The sequence below is a fragment of the Balaenoptera ricei genome, chromosome 10 (assembly GCF_028023285.1).
Source record: "Balaenoptera ricei isolate mBalRic1 chromosome 10, mBalRic1.hap2, whole genome shotgun sequence".
In the NCBI taxonomy this organism is placed as follows: Eukaryota; Metazoa; Chordata; class Mammalia; order Artiodactyla; family Balaenopteridae; genus Balaenoptera; species Balaenoptera ricei.
Window position 1 is genome coordinate 22955154 of NC_082648.1, and position 20173 is coordinate 22975326.

The following is a 20173-nucleotide window of genomic DNA, read 5'->3' on the forward strand; positions in this document are numbered from 1 at the left end:
GCATATGGCAATTGTCATTTGAGCCTCAAAACGACCATATGATATAGAATGAACTGATTTCCCCAAGAATACACTAATTACCAGACTACATAGTGCTTTTTCTGCTATCAAGCTATGCATGAAAAAGCACAGAGTGTAGAAAAAAAATAGAAGTGATGTTAAGATTCTTCCCTAAGTCTTTCGTACGTGTCACCTGCTCCTAGTGAAACTTAAAGATAATGATTGGCATCTCTGAATTATATTTTCTGCAAGCACAGTACTAGCTTTGTATACTGTCTTAACAGACTAAAAGTAAATGGTATTTTATAAAATCTCCACTATTCAGATAGAAGATAATTTGTCAACAATAATTGGGAACGATTCTTTTGTTTGGCTTGCCCAATAAAAACTCAAACGCATCATTTTCCCAAAGCCATCCTTTCTGAGTCATGCTACAGGCAGGTGATTTTCCTCATAGTTCTCTGATCCTAAATAAGCAGCCCAGTATTGTCAGTTATTTTAGATTTTCCAAGATAACCCAAGCAAGTTTTTCATGAATGCCGCAGAGTTTTTTTGGTAGCTTTTCCAAATGTGAATCCCTCTCAAGTCTCTACAGTTGAGTCATGATGAAAAGAAAAGGATCAAGGAAGCTGGGTGGCTTCTAGACTCCACAGCTACTACCTAGGCAACTAGGTCAGTCAATCCATTTTTGTTGATCACATTTTCCTACTCTGCTCTACAGTTATGTTCCAAAAAAATAATTGAAATGATCTCTAAGCCCCTTTCCTCCTCTAACATTCACATTGCATTGTGAAGCATCAAGAAAAACTCTGGCGACATTTAGGACATGTGACTAATGTGGCAGCACACTGGGCCACTCTCAAGAGTGGCATGAACTAGCTTTGAGCAGAGAAGAGGGAAGTGAGGTGAGGCTGATGAGGGAGGGAAACGGTGACTCTTCAAACAACCCCTCCAGGGTCAGTCACGAATTCACTAGGTGCAGGTGGGTGGGGCGGTAGGTGGGCTGGCTGCGTTGACGACAGAAGGCTACTTCCGGCTGTGGTGCGTATGACGTCAGGGCCGAGTCAGACCAGCCCAGCCACCTAGAAGCGGAGCAGGGAGGCCTCGCGAGAGTTCAGGGAGGCCGCCCCGAGATTCCGGCGCGGCGGCGGGTCCCACCTCCCGGGGGCGGGGCGAGGGCGGAGCGGGCAGAAGGGAGCGGACTGGCGCCGGGTCGGTTGCGGCCCGTGCGGAGGCTGAGCCGGCCGCGGGAGCGACCGGAGGCAGGTGAGTGCGCGGATGCGGCGCTCCGCGGCGGAGGGGGCTGGTGCGCTCGGCTCGCCGCGCCGGCCCCAACTCTGCGAGCGGGAGCGGGAGACGATCTTAGGTGTCTTTGGGTGTCCAGGGAAAGCCGGGCTAATTTCGGGACTGGAAATGTCTCCGGTGAAGCTCCGGCGACGGCCTTGGCCCTCTTGTTTCCCGGGGTGGTACTGGCACCGGGTGCCCGGAGAGGTGGCCTGCAGCCCCGGGAGGCATCTTTGTCCTTCCCGGCTCCTTTCGCCTTCCACTCCTCGGCCCCCGAGCACCACGCTCCCGGTCCCTGCCTGGGCTTCATAAACAATAACAAATGTCGCGGATCCTCTCCTGTATCCCCCGCTCTCCCGTCCCTTGCCCTCAGCCGATGCCACCGAGGGGAAGTATTCTGGACATGGCTCTTAGATTGTGGGGGCTGTTTGTGTACCATTCCTAAAAACTGATGCGTCAGATTGCTAAACATTTCTCAGATAGACACAGTAAAGCTGCCCAGCTCCCAGAAGGCACGGAGTGTTCAAAACCGGTCTCAAAATCCGTCCCTACCACTGGAACCCTAGACCCTTCTTTTCAACATCATTTTCTCCCACTCCCATTTTTCCACATTTACTATCGGGGGCAAATGAGTGGTTGTTTGGTATGGGAATAGGGAAGGTTGTGCCCGATTGAGGAGGAGACATTTCACCTTTAAAAAGTTGTCAGGTTGATAGCAAAAGAACAAACTTTATTTTCAAAACCAGTGGACTCCCGTTTACTGATACTACTTTTGTTTCGTGGGACCGCTTTTCAGATTGTAAATTTGGAGGAAAGACATAAAAAAAAAAAAAAAAAAAATGGGGAGGGGGGCGGGGAGAGCTGGTGGTGCTGGGAGTAGTGGCTTCTCCAAAAAGTGTGATGCTGTTGTTCTTCACTTGATAAAATGCAAAACCAACGCTCCTGTCTATTTCATGCAACTTGTGATAAGTTTTGATAGAGGCCGATTGCTCGGAGAAGGTGGCCTGAGTATTAGCTTTATTACTACTAAATTCTGAGGAAACAACTTTAAGTGTTTTAATTATGCCTCCTAGCTGTAAGAAGGGAGTGAGACTTAGTCTTTTGGGGGATGTGAGTGGGTTGGGGGCTTAAACTTGTCAGGTCTCCCTACTTAAAGGCAGGGTTTATTGTGGTTTAAGCCCAGCTTTGCTTACTGAGGGCAGGTTTTTGAAAGTTCTTTGTCTCAATCATAAATGTATATAAGATACTGGAAACCTCTTTGTGTTTGTTTGGCCTTTCTTTGTATGCCTCAGGATATATAAAACAATTAAGTTTATTATACTCTGTAGCCAGTAGCTGAGAGGTATTGTATGTGAATTGGCCATTCTTGTGACTATTTGAGGGGAGAGAAATTAGTCCAAAATAGGATGTTAAATTATGATGACATTTGTTCATTGCATAGGTATGTCAAAGTACCTTTATGTAAAGAAGTCCTGATCTCAAAGGAGGTACAATGGATAAAGATTTTTTTTTTTGGTTTGATCTTTGGTTTGGTTTTAGCTTTGTGGTGTTCTCCTTGTTAAGATGGCTGATAACATTCCCCATTGGTTGGGTTATGTTTAGAATGAGAAACAAATTGGGTGTAGTTTGTGTAATCCTTTGAAAGGCTGTGCCACTGGGGAATGAAAAAATTAGACTTAGAAAAACCACATTAAGTGAGTGCAATTCTTCTTTAGCCTTTTGTTTTTGAGTTTGTTTTAAAATAAATCAAAGAGTAGAGGCCAGGAATACTTGTGCAACTAGGAAGGTGTCCTCAGCAGTTTTTATGCCAGAAAAAAATTAATTTCAACAGGTAAGACTCTATAAAAACAGAGGAAGAATTGTACTTTGTAGAAAGCGGTAACAGAGCAATGGACTCAATTCAGCCATTTGTTTTCAGAAAAGTTCTGTCCTCTCAAAGTAAGGGCAACATCATTATGTTAGTGAAGTAGGATAACACTTTAGAAAGTGTTTTCCCAGTGATCTGGGATAAGTTGGAAGCTTTTTTCCATGTGTGTGGCACTTTTTTGAGAGAGAAAAGAGGGCACAAATCAAAGGGCACAAATCAAAGCCAGAAAGATTGGCATCTCAAAGTAGTGTTAAAATCAGCAGATGGTCAAGTTATGATTAAGTAGACTTGACATATGCAGAAATTATGCTACTGTATTTTTATATTAAAAGCACCATAGACTTTTTGAATGAAAAAATGAGAATAAGCTTTTAAAGCATAAGAAATTTTTAAAAATTAATTTAAAAAGATAACCTTGGTCATTAGTTAAAAAAATATTAAGTGAATCCTTCTTTCCCCCCACTCCAACCCCTCAAATGTTTGTTTAAGTCTTAAGAGAACATTTAGCAAGGTATGCCCAGTACTTAAGTGTGCTGATTACATAAAGCTCCTTTCTCCAGGTAAAGGTTTGCTAATTGACAGGGTATTGTTGTTCAGAACCTTTAGAGAGAGGAAACTGAAGGGCAACAATGAACAGTATTTGCTGTCCTGTACACTCAGATGAACTGTGGTCTCTGTCTCCAACCTCATGGGAGGGAAATATACCCATATAACTACAGTACACAGTGCATTTTGTGGAGAAGCCAAGGAGGGAGGGGTTAAATTCTACTAGACCAATTAAGGAAGGCTTTCAGCAGGGAAAGGCATTTGTGTAGATGATTTGGATGAGCTAGTCATATGATAGTCATCATAAGCAAACACTTTATATAATGCTGCTTGCTGCTAAACCCTTACAGTACTGATCTACCTGGGTTTAATCCTTACAGCAACTGTATGGAGTAGGTGTTTTTATTCCCATTTTGCAGACAGGGTAACTGAGGTACCTAGAAAATGGTAAAACAAGGATTCCAACCCAGGCATTCTGGCTTATACTTGCATCCCTGTGCTTAACCACTCTCCTTATTTTATCTCCCGCTTTTGATAGCCTTTCTCAGGTCTGTAGTTTCAAAGACTTGATTTGGAAAAATACATTCCTCTGGCACCTAAATTTAGGGATCTATTTTCTAGAAAGAGCTCCAAGATAGCAAAAACCCAGGTAAATGACTTATTTTTGGCATGTTAGATATTTAATCTCTTTTTGGAAGTTGCTCTTGGTGCAGATTAAATGTAATCATTGAGTGGGACTTTTGATAAATTTGACTTATTACCTAGAAGCAATACCCATAAGGATTTAGAAGTGAGAAGTTATAACTATATTAGCTCCTTTGCCTAGTGGAATGTTTGAATCATTGTATATTTGGCTTGTAATTTTTTTAAACTGCTTGGCACTGGGTATTTTTTGGATTGAATTGTGAATTTGGAATTTAGTTAATGATTGACTGTCATTCTCAGCCCTTTCAGTTTTTATTTCCACAAACAGCTAAATTTATAATGCCTGAAGCAGTGTTTTGAATAGAGTGTTGTACATGCTTAAAATGAGAGAAGTTCAATCACTGATACTTTATGTTAGGGCAACTTTGAAAGCTCTCTGGGATTGTGAAATAAAAGGTGTTATAGAATTGCACTGGGCCCAGTATAGGCCTACACAGTAAATGCTTCTTTGTTGAATGAATGGTCCAACTGATTTTAATTATGAAGTTTTAGGAATGGTTCGCATTTGTTATTGGTTATCTAGGTATTGAAATCACAATAAACTCAATTGGATTTAAAGGTTAGGGAAAAAAAGTATGTCTAGGCAGTGGTAGGGGTACCTTACCTGTCCTTACCTGTCTAGCAAGATGGAGACCTTTGTCAGTGCACTGATCGACCATACTCATAGTTTTAAGTAGAGCTCCAGAGGCACAGTCTCTGTGAATGAATATAAGTGTTCTCTCCTTGTGTGAGTGTGGTAGATTGTAGAACACCCTGATGACCGTAAAACCTAACGGGAAAAGTGGCAGAACAATAGCCAGGATTTAAAGCCCATGTATTTATATTATTACAATAAGACAAAAATGGCAAAACAAATTTAAGAAATTTTTTCCACACAGCTTGAATTAGCAGTGCTGGCATATTATTTCCATTTACCACCCCCTGATTGATAAAATTTTCAGGATCTTCAGCCCATAATTTCAGGGAGATGCTTTTAAGTCCACTATGCTTTGTTGTAAAAAGTTCCATGTTCCTTTAAGTACGGGTTTTGTTTTGAAAGGTTATTCTCAGTAAAAAGGAGTGTGAGTTGGGCAAACTCAAAGAGAAACCAGACATACTCTCACCTCCTTGCTGATAGAAATTTTGGGGGTATCTTTTCCCATAAGCTAATTTTGTCTCCATTGAAAGTCCACTGAGACAGGTAGCCTCCCTAAGACCTTAGCAGTTACAGGTCAGATAGTGAGCCGACCATTCAGGTTGATGTTGTGTAAATTCAGAAAGGCCTCGAACTTTGGCAATTTGTCTGTGGCTTATGATAGTAGTACTTGTACTGTGCTCAACTTTTAAATTCTTAAACAAGCTCCTTGTCTTCCCCTGAATTAACATCAGACCAGCTGACAACCCAAACTGGTGCTGATTCTCTGGGCACGCATATGGAAGGTTTCCTGTTTTCCTTGTCTTTTGCTGATTCTTATTGATTCCACGGGTGTGTAAGTCACTGAGCCCATGTGCAAAGGCAGCATCCATTGCTCTTTCACCTTTTACAGTTATTTGCTATCTCTACATCTGCCTCAGGAGGGGATTCTATTCCTCTTCTTCCTAATTTTGGGGCACTTTTACTGCTTTTGCAATTACCGAATATGATGGAGTTAATAATGGTTAACACCTCAAAATCAGCCACAGATACAACCACTTCCCCAGAATGAAGAACAAGGTGGCAGAAACTTAAATGACTCTGCACGATGTTAATACCATCTATTTTGGGCAAGCAGAGTTGCTGTGTCTTTGCTACGGAGCTTCGCTTTCATTCTGTCTATGAATATTTAGAAAATCTAAAGTTCGGAATCGGAGACGCCTCTGTACACATCAATAAGCACCTTTGTTTTTTCTTGGTCTTGTTCTTCTGTACAGTCATCGCTCTTCAGCTTTTATGACTCGGAGATTTTGGCTACGCTTCTCTAGATTCTTCTGCCGTCCTGGAGGCACAGGAAGTAATTTGTGCATTTAATTTGAAAAATGCTCTGTGTAATCTGTATTTCTCAAACACTGTCTCCTAACAGTGGTATGTAGACTTAGCTCTCTGTATATCATCTTCCCCACTGACATGTTCTTGGCTCCTTTTTCTTTCTGAATGTCACCAGTTAGGGTGCAGGTCTAGTAATAATTTTATCAACAACAGTAATCATTTACTTAACACTTACTATGCACCAGATATAGTGCTAAATACTCTATATAAATATTATCAAAAAAAATATTATCCCATTTAATCCCCACAGCAACCCTCTGAGTTATTATCTCTATTTACAAACAAGGAAACTGGAGCCTAGTGGGATGAAGGGACCAGGGCCTCATGAGTAGATGAGTAGATAGTTAAGTGGTAGAGTTAGAAACTGATTCTTAAGATCCAGGTTTGCTTTCTCTTATATTGCTTTTTTTTATTACAAAAACTTCTCCTTTGCTATTTAATTTACCTCCTTCTAGTCCCACCTGAATTTTCTTTCTTCCCTGTCCTCCCTCCTTTTTTAGGAGTTATTTACATTTTTGATGTAGAGCATAAATTCTCTTGCGAAAAGTATGCAGAAATATTTCAGCTCTATTCTGATTTCCTATAGAGGGGGATTTGTTCTTGGAGAGAGCTTATTGTAAGTATAATACTAGTAACACCTTACATTTGTATTGTTCTTTAGAGTTTTATAAAGCATTTTTACACATTTTCTCGCTTAATCCTCAAAACAAACTTAAATTCGGGTCTTTAGATTAAAAGCTGCTACAGGTAGTTTGCTAAGGCTTCTATAAAGTTAGTTGGTGAGACAGTTCTTGCCCTAAGCAGTTTTAATGTTGAAATAAATGATATGATCAAGTGTTCTGACTTCATTCAAGCCAAATGGGAGCAGATATATATCATTGTAGCTCAGCGTTTTCTTAAAAGGTCTTATAGTTTTGAGCTTTGAACTTCTTTTTTTGGTCAAAATTGAGAAGTTGGAGCTTTAGTTCTGCATTTTAAATCATAAAATGTTTTAAGTTCTCAATTCTTGTGATTCAGGTGAATGATAGTTAAATTGCTGTCTACCTCATCCTGCACACAACTGTTGGATTTAGCTAGAATAATTATGATGAAGGAAAGGGGTGGAGGGAGGACAGATATTTTTTCAGAAGTGAAATTAGGACTTCCCTGGTAGCGCAGTGGTTAAGAATCCGCCTGCCAATGCAGGGCACAGGGGTTCAAGCCCTGGTCCGGGAAGATCCCACATGCTGCGGAGCAACTAAGCCCGTGCGCCACAACTACTGAGCCTGCGCTCTAGAGCCCGCAAGCCACAGCTACTGGAGCCCGCAGGCTGCAGCTACTGAGGCCCGTGTGCCTAGAGCCTGTGCTCCGCAACAAGAGAAGCCACTGAAAAGAGAAGCCACTGCAAAGAGAAGCCACCGCAATGAGGCCCGCGCACCGCAATGAAGAGTAGACCCCGCTCACCACAACTAGAGAAAGCCCATGTGCAGCAACGAAACCCAAGGCAGCCAAAAAATACAATACAATACAATACAATAAAATGTTAGCTTAAAAAAAAAAGTAAAATTGAAGAATTGGGGATCCTTACAAGGGCTTGATGAGGTATCTTACAGTAGCACTGTTGTAGGAAATTGGTTATAAATTTTAAAGAATGGATAAGCTGCAAGTATTCACCTCTGGAAAGTTGTGTTATTTGAGAGATCAGAGAGCTTATTTAATGAACCATTTTTGAAATATTATCTTGTGCCAGTATCTTGTTTTATTAAATTTAGTTTTTATTGAGCTGTGGACAGTTTTACTTAGCTGAGCGTTTGTCCATTGACTTGCCCCCATTATGGAAATACTACACCATGTTTGTCCTTCTTAATTTTTCTGTTTGTCAGCAGGGGCTAGTTGTCTGGTTTTTAAGACTAGGGAGTTGCCTTTTGTTGTCTTTTTACAATAGAGATCCATTTCATTTGGACACATCTTTCAAATCTGGTTGAGAATATTCTCCATATGTCCACTATTACCTCGCCAAACAGAATAGACTTTCTATTTTTGTGGCTAGAGTGGAAAAATTTCAGTTTTGAATTGTATGTATTTGACCCACTGATAGTCTTAATACTGGCAAATCCTAAAGGAATCACAGACTCATAATAATTTAGTGAGGTTAATCATCACAGTTCAACATTTATCAGCTATTTTCTGGGCACTGTGTTAGGTACCATGGCAAAATAGAGACAAGTAAAATGTATTGCCCTTCTATTTAGAAAGGTTCAATCCAGTAAGAGACAAAATGTATGGGTACAAATAACTGTAATTCAAGCAGAAAGTGATAAGCAAGTAACAGGGCACTGTGGGAGCAGAGGAAGGAGAGATTGCTTCTGGCTGGAGAGATTAGGAAGGCTTCTTATATAAAGCGAAATAGGAATTGACCATTTATGAGTGAAGGACATGCTAGGCAGAGGGATTAGCATGAGTTGATAACATCTCTATAACACCTGATAAATGATATGTTAATTATTTACTTCTCTGCCCTATTGGACTTGAGCCCATTCAGTTTAGGGAACAGGTGTTTTTCAGCTTTTCATTCTCTGCAGCATCAACTGCTCAACCTGGTATATTTAATTAAAGTATTATCAATACTTTAGTAATGTTACAGAGGCAAGAGTATACAGAATGGATTCAAGGGAAGAGGGACCGGAAATGGGAAGACCATTGAAGAGACTAATTTAAATAATCTAGGAGATAGATAATGAAGTTCTAAACCATGTGGGATTGGAAAGGAGAGACTTGGATGGATGAGTGATGCCCCTTCATGTTGAGACCTAGGGAGTTCTTTGACTCTGAATTACCTATGAGGTACGTGTCGAGTACCAGGAAATGCAGTGATGAAAAGACATGGTGCGCACTCAGAAAGCAGGCAGGCACCTGCAGGGCTGCTTAGAGGTTTAGAAATAATTGCAATGTCATGTAGCTGCTGTAATGAAGGAGCACTCAGGGGAGCACCTAAGGAAAGGGAGCACCTATTTGGGAGAATCAAAGAAGGTTTCCAGGGAGGTGGTAGTGTTTGAGCTTAGACTTGAAGGGTGAGTAGGAGTTTTTCAGGCCAAAAAGCAGCAGGAAAACAGTATAGCATAGAATGTAAGAGGCTGTTGAGGGATTATTTTAGTGTTGGGGCAAGAGGCTGGATAAGATAAATGAACTTGTCCTAATAAAATAACTTTATTTTTGCCGTGTTTTTCCATATTTATCTTATTCAGCTTTAGCACTCTGAGCTTTTGTAAGGAAGTGTTTCTGTTGCTTCTTACAGCCTCGTGGAAGCACCTCTGCTGTGTTTCGCACTCAGCCTGCAAGTCTGCTGCCAGGGATAAATGTCTCTTGCATCCATTTTGTGAAATTAAATAGAAAAGGTAATGACACCATTAGCCAGAGAGATAGAGGAGAAGAAATCCACTAAAACCTTTTTCTTTGATGAGTGCCCGGAGCAAGTAGGGTTGACGTATAAGGAGAATGCAGCATCAGAGCATGGCTTCGGGAGCACTTGACTTGAGGGAGGGGATTGTGGTAGGAACATAATTATTTACCTTTCCTGTCAAGTTTTATGGCACCCTAAAAGTTTCCCAGAATTGTAATATCTAGTGCTAAAGTCCTTTTATTCTGGATATAGCCCTTTTTTTTTTTTTTTCATCTTCTCTATGCTAGTGCTTATTATACTGTAATTACTTAGTATGACTCTAAACTTCAAATGGTATCAGCCATTGTCTCTAGTTTGCCCTGCTTCCACCTTTTTTGGTCATTTAGAAACCTGCATCTGCAAGTCATGATTCTGAGCCTCGACGTTAGACTGCCAGAGCTAAAAAGCACTCAAGGTTTCTTTTCACAAAGGTTTACTTTCTGCAGCCATTTGTTTTTTCTGTCCTGTGAGTTGGACCACTGACACAGAATATAGTTAAATTGTTTTCTGAGGACAACCGAAAAGTTCATTGTAGACCCCAGTTAGGTGTATATCAGTTGCGTTTCTGGCGGGGGCCGGCGGTGTTGACAGCTGTGTTAGCTTTAGTGCCATTAGTGGTAATAAAATCTATGGCCACTACCAGGAGGAAAGCGAAAAGCAGGACAGGGGAAGAAAACGAAGGCTTGCCAAGGGGCGGGAGAGGCATCGGCCGGGGGCAGGAGAAAAGGTGCACATGGTTGAAAGAGGTCAAGCACCTCTAACACCTGTTCCAGGTGCCACTTGGTGGGGCCAGTGCCATATTTTAAGGTTAAGTTGAGCCGCAAGTAGTCCTGTCTAAAAATACCCTGGGTGTATTGTGCCAAAAATGACAGTTTGTTTTCATCAAACATTTCTGGATTTAAGTTTAAAAACTTGTTTATGTACCTGTGTCTCTCTGTTTTTAGAATTGAGCAGAAATGGAAACAGAAACCAACACACTTTAAATATTAGTGAAAGTTATAGCTACCTGTCTGAAATGTTAAGACTTAAAACCATAGATTATGTATAGTCCCAGTCAGGTACAAGGTGGCAGAAAGGGAAAGGAAGAATAAGTAGGCACATGTGTTTGGGTAAAACTGCATCCTGATACCAGCCATATAACTGGACGCATAGAGGGGAAAGTAGGATAAGAAATTAGCTCTAGAGCCTGTGTTCTCCTTTCTAGGTCAACCAGGTCCTCCTTCCCTTTATGAAAACACTATCAAATAAGAAACTTGTTCTTCAAAATGTTTTTTCATCATTGGACAAACAAAGCCAAAGAATAAAAATAGGTATGATTTTAGTTTTTCTGTAACAGTGATAAAAAGTTTTCTCAGATTGTAAGAAATACTGGATTGAATTAAAGTCTTTGACTCATTTTCAGAGTTGAAAGATGCTGTAGAGGTCAAATAGTCCAATTCTCTACTGTGAATTCCCTCTAATCCCTGGTAAGTGGGTGTTTAGTCTTTGCCTAAAGATTTCAGTTCCTCACCTAAAGATAAGAAACTTAACAGATCACAAGATCGCTGACTTTCATTCTCTTCAGTGGTTGGTGTTCTCCAGCCTTCTGTCTCCAATCCTCTTCTCACTCCACACACTCTGGGGTCTGGATGATCTCATATGCTCCGATATCTTCCTCAGTGACAACTCTGTGATGATGACTTCCAAATCAGACCCTTTTCTGAGCTTGAGACTCCATGGTCCATCTCTTTCCTAGATCCCACCACCTGGGTGTTTTCCGCAAGAGTCAATGTTATCTTCTCCTTTCCCAGAATCTTTCTCATGCTTCTTACCTCCTCCAATGCATGATGTTATTCTCTCTTTGGTTGCTCCAGCCATAAACCTGGAAATCATCCTTGACTCCTCTTCTTGTTTATCCCTCACATCCAGTTATTTATTAAGTCCTCCTTACTACCTCTTGAATTCTATCCATCTCGGCCCTTTTTCAGTGTCAGTATCTTCACATGGACTCCAGATTACTAACATAGCCATCTCTCTGCTACCCGTCTTGCTGTCTTCCGTTTTCTATGTGGCTGCCAAATGGGATCTCCTAAAATGTAAATCTGCTTATATAACTCCTACAGTTAAAATTTCCAATGATTCCCCATCACCTCCTCCAGATTCCTTAACTTGGCATGCGAGCCCGAGTCCCTTTAAGAAGTGGTGCCCTTTTGCTCTTCTAGCCTTATCTTTCATTACTCCCTCTACTCACCTCTGCAGCTGTACTGAACCTCTAGCTTTCTCTGACCTTGGGTCTTACATGCTACTTTCTGGAATGCCCTCTCCCATACTCTTCTGCGTAACTCCTGTGCTTTCTTTAGTACTCTGCTTAGGCATCTCCACTTTCAGGCATGCCTGCCTTGACCTCTCACCTCTTGTTCAGGGTTAGGTGCTCCTCCTTTGCTTTCCCACAGCATCTTGGGCATATCTCTCTCATGACACTTTTTATATCTTAAAACCCAATCATAGCTAACATTGTGAACATTTACCGTGTGCCAAAACTTACTGAGCTTTTTCTGTGTGCCAGGCACGGAACAGTGTAAATTGGAAAGTTCTTCCTTATGCAGCTTTCAACTGGTTGTCATCACAGAATTATAGATAATTTTGTATCACTGTAAGAGTGATGTTTGAGGACAGCTGTCTTATGTCTTCTGTGTTTCAGGCTAAGCATGCTCATTTAATTTGTTCAAATATCATGGATTCCAGACTTTTTACCTTCCTGGCCACTCTCCTCCATATGTGTTATATTTCATTAGCTTTCTCTCTTAAAATGTATGGTTCAGTTTTAGATAAATTACAGTTGTCATAAAGAGAAGCAGAACTTCACAGGTGTGTAGTATCTGGATATATATTGTCATATTTAAGATATAGATCTCACTTTTCCAGGTACATAGATGTGAATTTGTGTGTGCGTGTGCGTGTGTGTGTCCAGAAATACTCAGGATTGTGGAATTTACTTACATTTAGCAAGTGACCAGGAGACTGACATAGAAACAAAAATGTCAACTAATGAATTTGTTAATATCACTGTGAGTAGAACGGAAACTTGCATCATTTGGTAAGCGCACTGTCACCTCAGTAGAACAATCTACATAGGAAGTGGTCATTCTAATCAAAATGGGTCATCCTCATGAGGAGTGTCACTAAGCCAGAATAGCTGGTGGAGCCTCTTTTTTATAAGGATGCACCTGCCCAGCACTGCTCCGGATATGGTCAGCCATCTCCACCTCAGACAGTGTTAGGGGAATGCAGGCAAAACCTTGCTTGTTAAACTCCTGCTCCCCCCCCCCCCCCCCGCTAGATTAATGTAACTCTTAATGTAACTCTTAATTAATGTAACTCTTCTATTAACACAGTCTTTCCTTTAGCCAGAAGAAAAGCAATTGACAAGGTTTCAGCTTTCTTAATTCACATTCTAATCCTGCCTCCCAGAAAGTACACCCTGCTCACTTTTGATTGCATTGGGATGTTCTCAAATATTTTCAATTACACATTTTCTTGGAATTACTATCTAATTCATTTGTTTCATGCTGTTATTAGTCCCAGAGGGTGACTTAATTTTCAAATTATGAGAACATTTTACTTTGTCCCTTCATACTGTCTATAGGGCATTGCCGACTATTGAAAGCTTCTCCAGGTATGAGCCCAACAATACAGCAAAGAGTATGGCATTCACCTTGCTTCTTCCTAACCTAGGTTTATCAACTCAGCCTAAGATTAAGATCATGTAACTTTTGGGGGCAGCCATTCCACACTTTTAATTTGTGGCAAGCTTTATTCAACAAAAACTTTAGTTGTTCTTTATGTATATAACAGTTTATCACAATTTATACTTAGCATTTGATTGCTTTTGAATCCAAATATAATTTTTACCTTCTCTCTATTAAATTTCATTTGTTAAAGTTAACCTTCTGTAAAAATTAGTTTGGATTCTGACTCTGCTGTCCCACTTTTGATTATTCTTTAGGATCTATTCATCCTCATGTTTTGATAAGGATGTCGTCAAATGCTTTATCTGGTTCACTGGTAATATAACTGTCTAAGCCCAGTGAGTCTTGCAGAACCTTCTTATGAGCATTCTGGGTTTTGTTGCTTAATCAGTTATCAACACATCTATTACTCAGCCCATTTTTCTTCATCTTTCTCCCTTACCCCCTTAAAAAGAATTGGAGAGTGGAGCTTGTTAAGTACCTTTCAGAGAGTCACATAAATTGTTTGCCTTGTAGATTTGCCAAGAAAAGAAATAAAGTTACTGGGCAAGACTTGTTCCTCCTGAATCCGTGCTGATTTTTAGTGATCACACACCTTTGTCTGTGCTGTGTGACCACCTAGAGGAGTGGGATAGGGCGAGTGGGAGGGAGGCTCCAGAGGGAGGGGATATGGGGATATATGTATACATATAGCTGATTCACTTTGTTATACAGCAGAAACTAACACAACATTGTAAAGCAATTATACTCCAATAAATATGTTAAAAAAATTGATCAAGGCTAGTTTAACTAGAATTCTGTTCTTGAGAACTTGCTGAAACATATGACACATCTTACCTTTTATAGTCTCAAGCAGGATTTACTTTTCTCTGAACTTTTTGTAATTTTTGTTCCCTGGTTATGTCCCGCATTCCCATCCCCAGCCATTGCAACCAACTTCAGAATTACTCTGAGGTTTCCCAATTAATCATTGCCATTTAATCGGCTAATTCCTTCCCAGTGGTTGCATTCATATCCACCCTGTTTCTTTCCCTATGTGAGAGATGGAAGGCTAAGCGAGGCATTTATCAGATGCCTTGATTTTTAGCTGTGGGAGAATTCTAGCAGATATCCCAAACGTTGAAGTCCCCATTACAGCTCAGTTTATCTCTATGTCAGCTTCAGTCTCTAACATATTCCAAACCAGCAGTTCTTTTTTTTTCTTTTAACATCTTTATTGGAGTATAATTGCTTTACAATGGTGTGTTAGTTTCTGCTTTATAACAAAGTGAATCAGCTATACATATACATATATCCCCATATCTCTTCCTTCTTGCGTCTCCCTCCCTCCCACCCTCCCTATCCCACCCCTCTAGGTGGTCACAAAGCACCGAGCTGATCTCCCTGTGCTATGTGGCTGCTTCCCACTAGCTATCTATTTTACATTTGGTACCGTGTATATGTCCATGCCACTCTCTCTCTTTGTCCCAGCTTACCCTTCCCCCTCCCCGTGTCCTCACGTCCATTCTGTAGTAGGTCTGCATCTTTATTCCCGTCCTGCCCCTCTCCCCGTGTCCTCACGTCCATTCTGTAGTAGGTCTGCATCTTTATTCCCGTCCTGCCCCTAGGTTCTTCATAACCATTTTTTTTTTTAAAGATTTCATATATATGTGTTAGCATATGGTATTTGTTTTTCTCTTTCTGACTTACTTCACTCGGTATGACAGACTCTAGGTCCATCCACCTCACTACAAATAACTCAATTTCATTTCTTTTTATGGCTGAGTAATATTCCATTGTATATATGTGCCACATCTTCTTTATCCATTCATCTGTCGATGGACACTTAGGTTACTTCCATGTCCTGGCTATTGTAAATAGAGCTGCAATGAACATTGTGGTACATGACTCTTTTTGAATTATGGTTTTCTCAGGGTATATGCCCAGTAGTGGGATTGCTGGGTCGTATGGTAGTTCTATTTTTAGTTTTTTAAGGAACCTCCATACTGTTCTCCATAGTGGCTGTATCAGTTTACATTCCCACCAACAGTGCAAGAGCAAACCAGCAGTTCTTTATGCTTCTGCTTTTCCACCGTCGCTCTATTCCAGTTCAGAGTCCCATACCATCAAATCTCAGCGATGCTTAGTGGTATTATATTAACTTGTTTTTAAAATGTCAGGGGCTTCCCTGGTGGCGCAGTGGTTGAGACTCTGCCTGCCAATGCAGGGGACACGGGTTCGAGCCCTGGTCTGGGAAGATCCCACATGCCACGGAGCAACTAAGCCCGTGAGCCACAACTACTGAGCCTGCGCGTCTGGAGCCTGTGCTCCGCAACGGGAGAGGCCACGACAGTGAGAGGCCCGCGCACCGCGATGAAGAGTGGTCCCCGCTCGCCGCAACTGGAGAAAGCCCTCGCACAGAAACGAAGACCCAACACAGCCAAAAATAAATAAATAAATAAATTAATTAAAATGTCAGTTTTCTTTCTCTATTTAATACCGTTTTCTGGACATGGGTTTGCAGGGACCTAAGACCACATTGTTGCTCACACCCTTCCCATTTCTTTTTCTGCAGTAAATAATTTGTTAGACCCTACTCATTATTGTCATTTTTTTTTTTTTAAGAGCATGACCATCTTCTTTCATAGTTACGGTAATATCTGGACTTTTTCTACCGCTGCTTCCGTTTTAAGTTTAAAGTCCACTTGATCAGTGAGTCAAAATTATATAGTAACTTCTGGGAATATATTCAAAGGAAACAAAAACTAACTGGAAAAGATATATGCACCTCCATGTTCAAGCAGCATTATATACACTAGCCAAGATACGGATATGACCTAAGTGTCCATCAGTGGATGAATAGGTGAAGAACTTATACACACACACACACACACACACACACACATACCACATACTAGACAAGTTCTGAAAAGTGAAACATAAATGAGGTTGGAGAAATCAAGAAAAGCTTTGTAGAAGAGGGAATATTCATTAGGTTGTTTAAATATAAGTAGAGGGGAAAGGAAGGGCCATTTTTATGTTTAAATATTCCAGGGCTTGGTGGTAAGATTGATTATGGCATGCCTGTTGGTTGATGAGGGATGAGACTGGCAAATAATGAGAAATAAAGTTAAGTAGTAAGGGTGGAGCCAAATTAGGGGGTTTAATAAAAGCCAGGCAAAGAAGTTTAGATTGGAATGGAAAAAAGGGGGTGGCTTTAAGAGTTTTTGAGCCTAGGAATGACATCATCCAAATTCTGTATAAGGAGCTGTGATTTAGCAAAGGGAGAGAATGGCATCAGGAAGACCCACTTGAATACTGGTACAGTCATGTTACTGACAGTGAGTGCAGTCAGGGCCTGGACTGCATGGTGATGGAAGTAAGAATGACGAGTAAGGTGGGACGGGAGCGAGATTTCGACAGGTTTTATTAATGAACCTGAAATGGGAAAGGGAGAGATGAACTAAGGCTGCTTTCTAAGCTATCTGATTGGGAGAAAGGTTAGTGCCATGGCTAGAAATGGGGTTGTTAGAAGATGGGCTGTGGGGGAAGAGTTATGTATTTACTTTCAGACATAATTAAATATGAGTTATCTGTAAGGTGCTTAAGTTGAAATGACAGCAAGAAATATGAGACTGCCAGTAGGATGAAGAGATAAGAGGGTGTGTTACTCAGGTGTATTGCTCATCCTTGTAGAGTATGGCTTAAAGGCATAGGGAAGGGTGACTCCTCTCCCTGAGAGTTCAAAGACAAAGTCAAGGACTGGCATTCATGGATAGCTTCTTACAGATAAATCTGAAGAGATTCTAGTATTTGTATTGATTGAAATTACTTTAAAAGTAATTTTTTTTCCCTTGGTGATAAAAGGCATGTAGTGATATTTCAGGAAATTAGAAAATTTGAAAAGGTATCAAGGAAAAAAAGATAATTATTAACAGTACTTTGGTGACTTTCTTTCTGGTCTTTTTCTTATGCATATAAAGGAATAGGAAATATATACATCTATGTATGTATACATGTGATACATATATGTACATATGATCATACACTACATATACTTTCTTTTTAAAATTTTTTTATACATTCTTTTTTTAATATTCTTTACCATTATGGCTTATCATAGGATACTGAATATAGTTCCCTGTGCTATACAGTAGGACCTTGTGGTTTATCCATTCCATATATAAAAGCTACATCTGCTAACCCCAACCTCCCACTCCATCCCTCCCCTAACCCCCTAGGCTCAGGTTTTTTTTTTTTTTTTATACAGCAGGTTCTTATTAGTCATCAGTTTTATACACATCAGTGTATACCTGTCAACCCCAATCTCCCAATTCATCACGCCACCACCACCCTCCCCCCCCACGGCTTTCCCCCCTTGGTGTCCATACGTTTGTTCTCTACATCCGTGTCTCAATTTCTGCCCTGAAAACTGGTTCATCTGTACCATTTTTCTAGGTTCCCCATATATGCGTCAATATACGATATTTGTTTTTCTCTTTCTGACTTACTTCACTCTGTATGACAGTCTCTAGATCCATCCACGTCTCAACAAATGACCCAGTTTCGTTCCTTTTTATGGCTGAGTAATATCCCATTGTATATATGTACCACATCTTCTTTATCCATTCGTCTGTCGATGGGCATTTAGGTTGCTTCCATGACCTGGCTATTGTAAATAGTGCTGCAGTGAACATTGGGGTGCATGTGTCTTTTTGAACTGTGGTTTTCTCTGGGTATATGCCCAGTAGTGGGATTGCTGGATCATATGGTAATTCTATTTTTAGTTTTTTAAGGAACCTCCATACTGTTCTCCATAGTGGCTGTATCAGTTTACATTCCCACCAACAGTGCAAGAGGGTTCCCTTTTCTCCACACCCTCTCCAGCATTTGTTTTTCGTAGATTTTCTGATGAAGCCCATTCTGACTGGTGTGAGGTGATAACCTCATTGTAGTTCTGATTTGCATTTCTCTAATAATTAGTGATGTTGAGCAGCTTTTCATGTGCTTCTTGGTCATCTGTATGTCTTCTTTGGAGAAATATCTATTTAGGTCTTCTGCCCACTTTTGGACTGGGTTGTTTGTTTTTTTAATATTGAGCTGCATGAGCTGTTTATATATTTTGGAGATTAATCCTTTGTCCACTGATTCGTTTGCAAATATTTTCTCCCATTCTGAGGGTTGTCTTCTCGTCTTGTTTATGGTTTCCTTTGCTGTGCAAAAGCTTTGAAGTTTCATTAGGTCCCATTTGTTTATTTTTGTTTTTATTTCCATTACTCTAGGAGGTGGATCAAAAAAGATCTTGCTGTGATTTATGTCGAAGAGTGTTCTTCCTACGTTTTCCTCTAAGAGTTTTATAGTGTCCGGTCTTACATTTAGCTCTCTAATCCATTTTGAGTTTATTTTTGTGTATGGTGTTATGGAGTGTTCTAATTCCATTCTTTTACACGGAGCTGTCCAGTTTTCCCAGCACCACTTATTGAAGAGACTGTCTTTTCTCCATTGTATATCCTTGCCTCCTTTGTCATAGATTAGTTGACCATAGGTGCGTGGGTTTATCTGTGGGCTTTCTACCTTGTTTCATTGATCTATGTTTCTGTTTTTGTGCCAGTACCATATTGTCTCGATTACTGTAGCTTTGTAGTATAGTCTGAAGTCAGGGAGTCTGATTCCTCTAGCTCCGTTTTTTTCCCTCAAGACTGCTTTGGCTATTTGGGGTCTTTTGTGTCTCCATACAAATTTTAAGATTTTTTGTTCTAGTTCCGTAAAAAATGCCATTGGTAATTTGATAGGGATTGCATTGAATCTGTAGATTGTAGTCATTTTCACAATATTGATTCTTCCAATCCAAGAACATGGTATATCTCTCCATCGGTTGGTATCTTCTTTAATTTCTTTCATCAGTGTCTTATAGTTTTCTGAATACAGGTCTTTTGTCTCCCTAGGTAGGTTTATTCCTAGATATTTTATTCTTTTTGTTGCAATGGTAAATGGGAGTGTTTTCTTAATTTCTCTTTCAGATATTTCATCATTAGTGTATAGGAATGCAAGAGATTTCTGTGCATTAATTTTGTATTCTGCAACTTTATCAAATTCCTTGATTAGCTCTAGTAGTTTTCTGGTGGCATCTTTAGGATTCTCTATGTATAGTATCATGTCATCTGCAAACAGTGACAGTTTTACTTCTTTTCCAATTTGTATTCCTTTTATTTCTTTTTCTTCTGTGATTGCCGAGGCTACGACTTTCAAAACTATGTTGAATAATAGTGGTGAGAGTGGACATCCTTGTCTTGTTCCTGATCTTAGAGGAAATGCTTTCAGTTTTTCACCATTGAGAATGATGTTTGCTGTGGGTTTGTCGTATATGGCCTTTATTATGTTGCAGTAGGTTCCCTCTATGCCCACTTTCTGGAGAATTTTTATCATAAATGGGTGTTGCAGTTTGTCAAAAGCTTTTTCTGCATCTCATATTGAGATGATCATATGGTTTTTATTCTTCAATTTGTTAATATGGTGTATCACATTGATTGATTTGCGTATATTGAAGAATCCTTGCATCCCTGGGATAAATCCCACTTGATCATGGTGTATGATCATTTTAACGTGTTGTTGGATTCTGTTTGCTAGTATTTTGTTGAGGA

General features: G+C 40.2%; 1 protein-coding gene across 2 annotated transcripts in view; it reads left to right on the top strand.

Moving 5' to 3' along the window:
• Positions 1-1189: 1189 nt before the first annotated feature.
• The window catches only part of STK38L (serine/threonine kinase 38 like), a 77264-nt gene continuing 58280 nt past the window's right edge, over positions 1190-20173 (top strand). Inside the window, exon 1 of one of the 2 annotated variants that reach the window (XM_059935512.1) lies at positions 1190-1266. The gene's annotated coding sequence lies outside the window, so the exon portion shown is untranslated. The remainder of the gene's footprint in view (positions 1267-20173) is intronic. The other variant, XM_059935511.1, reaches the window with a different exon arrangement.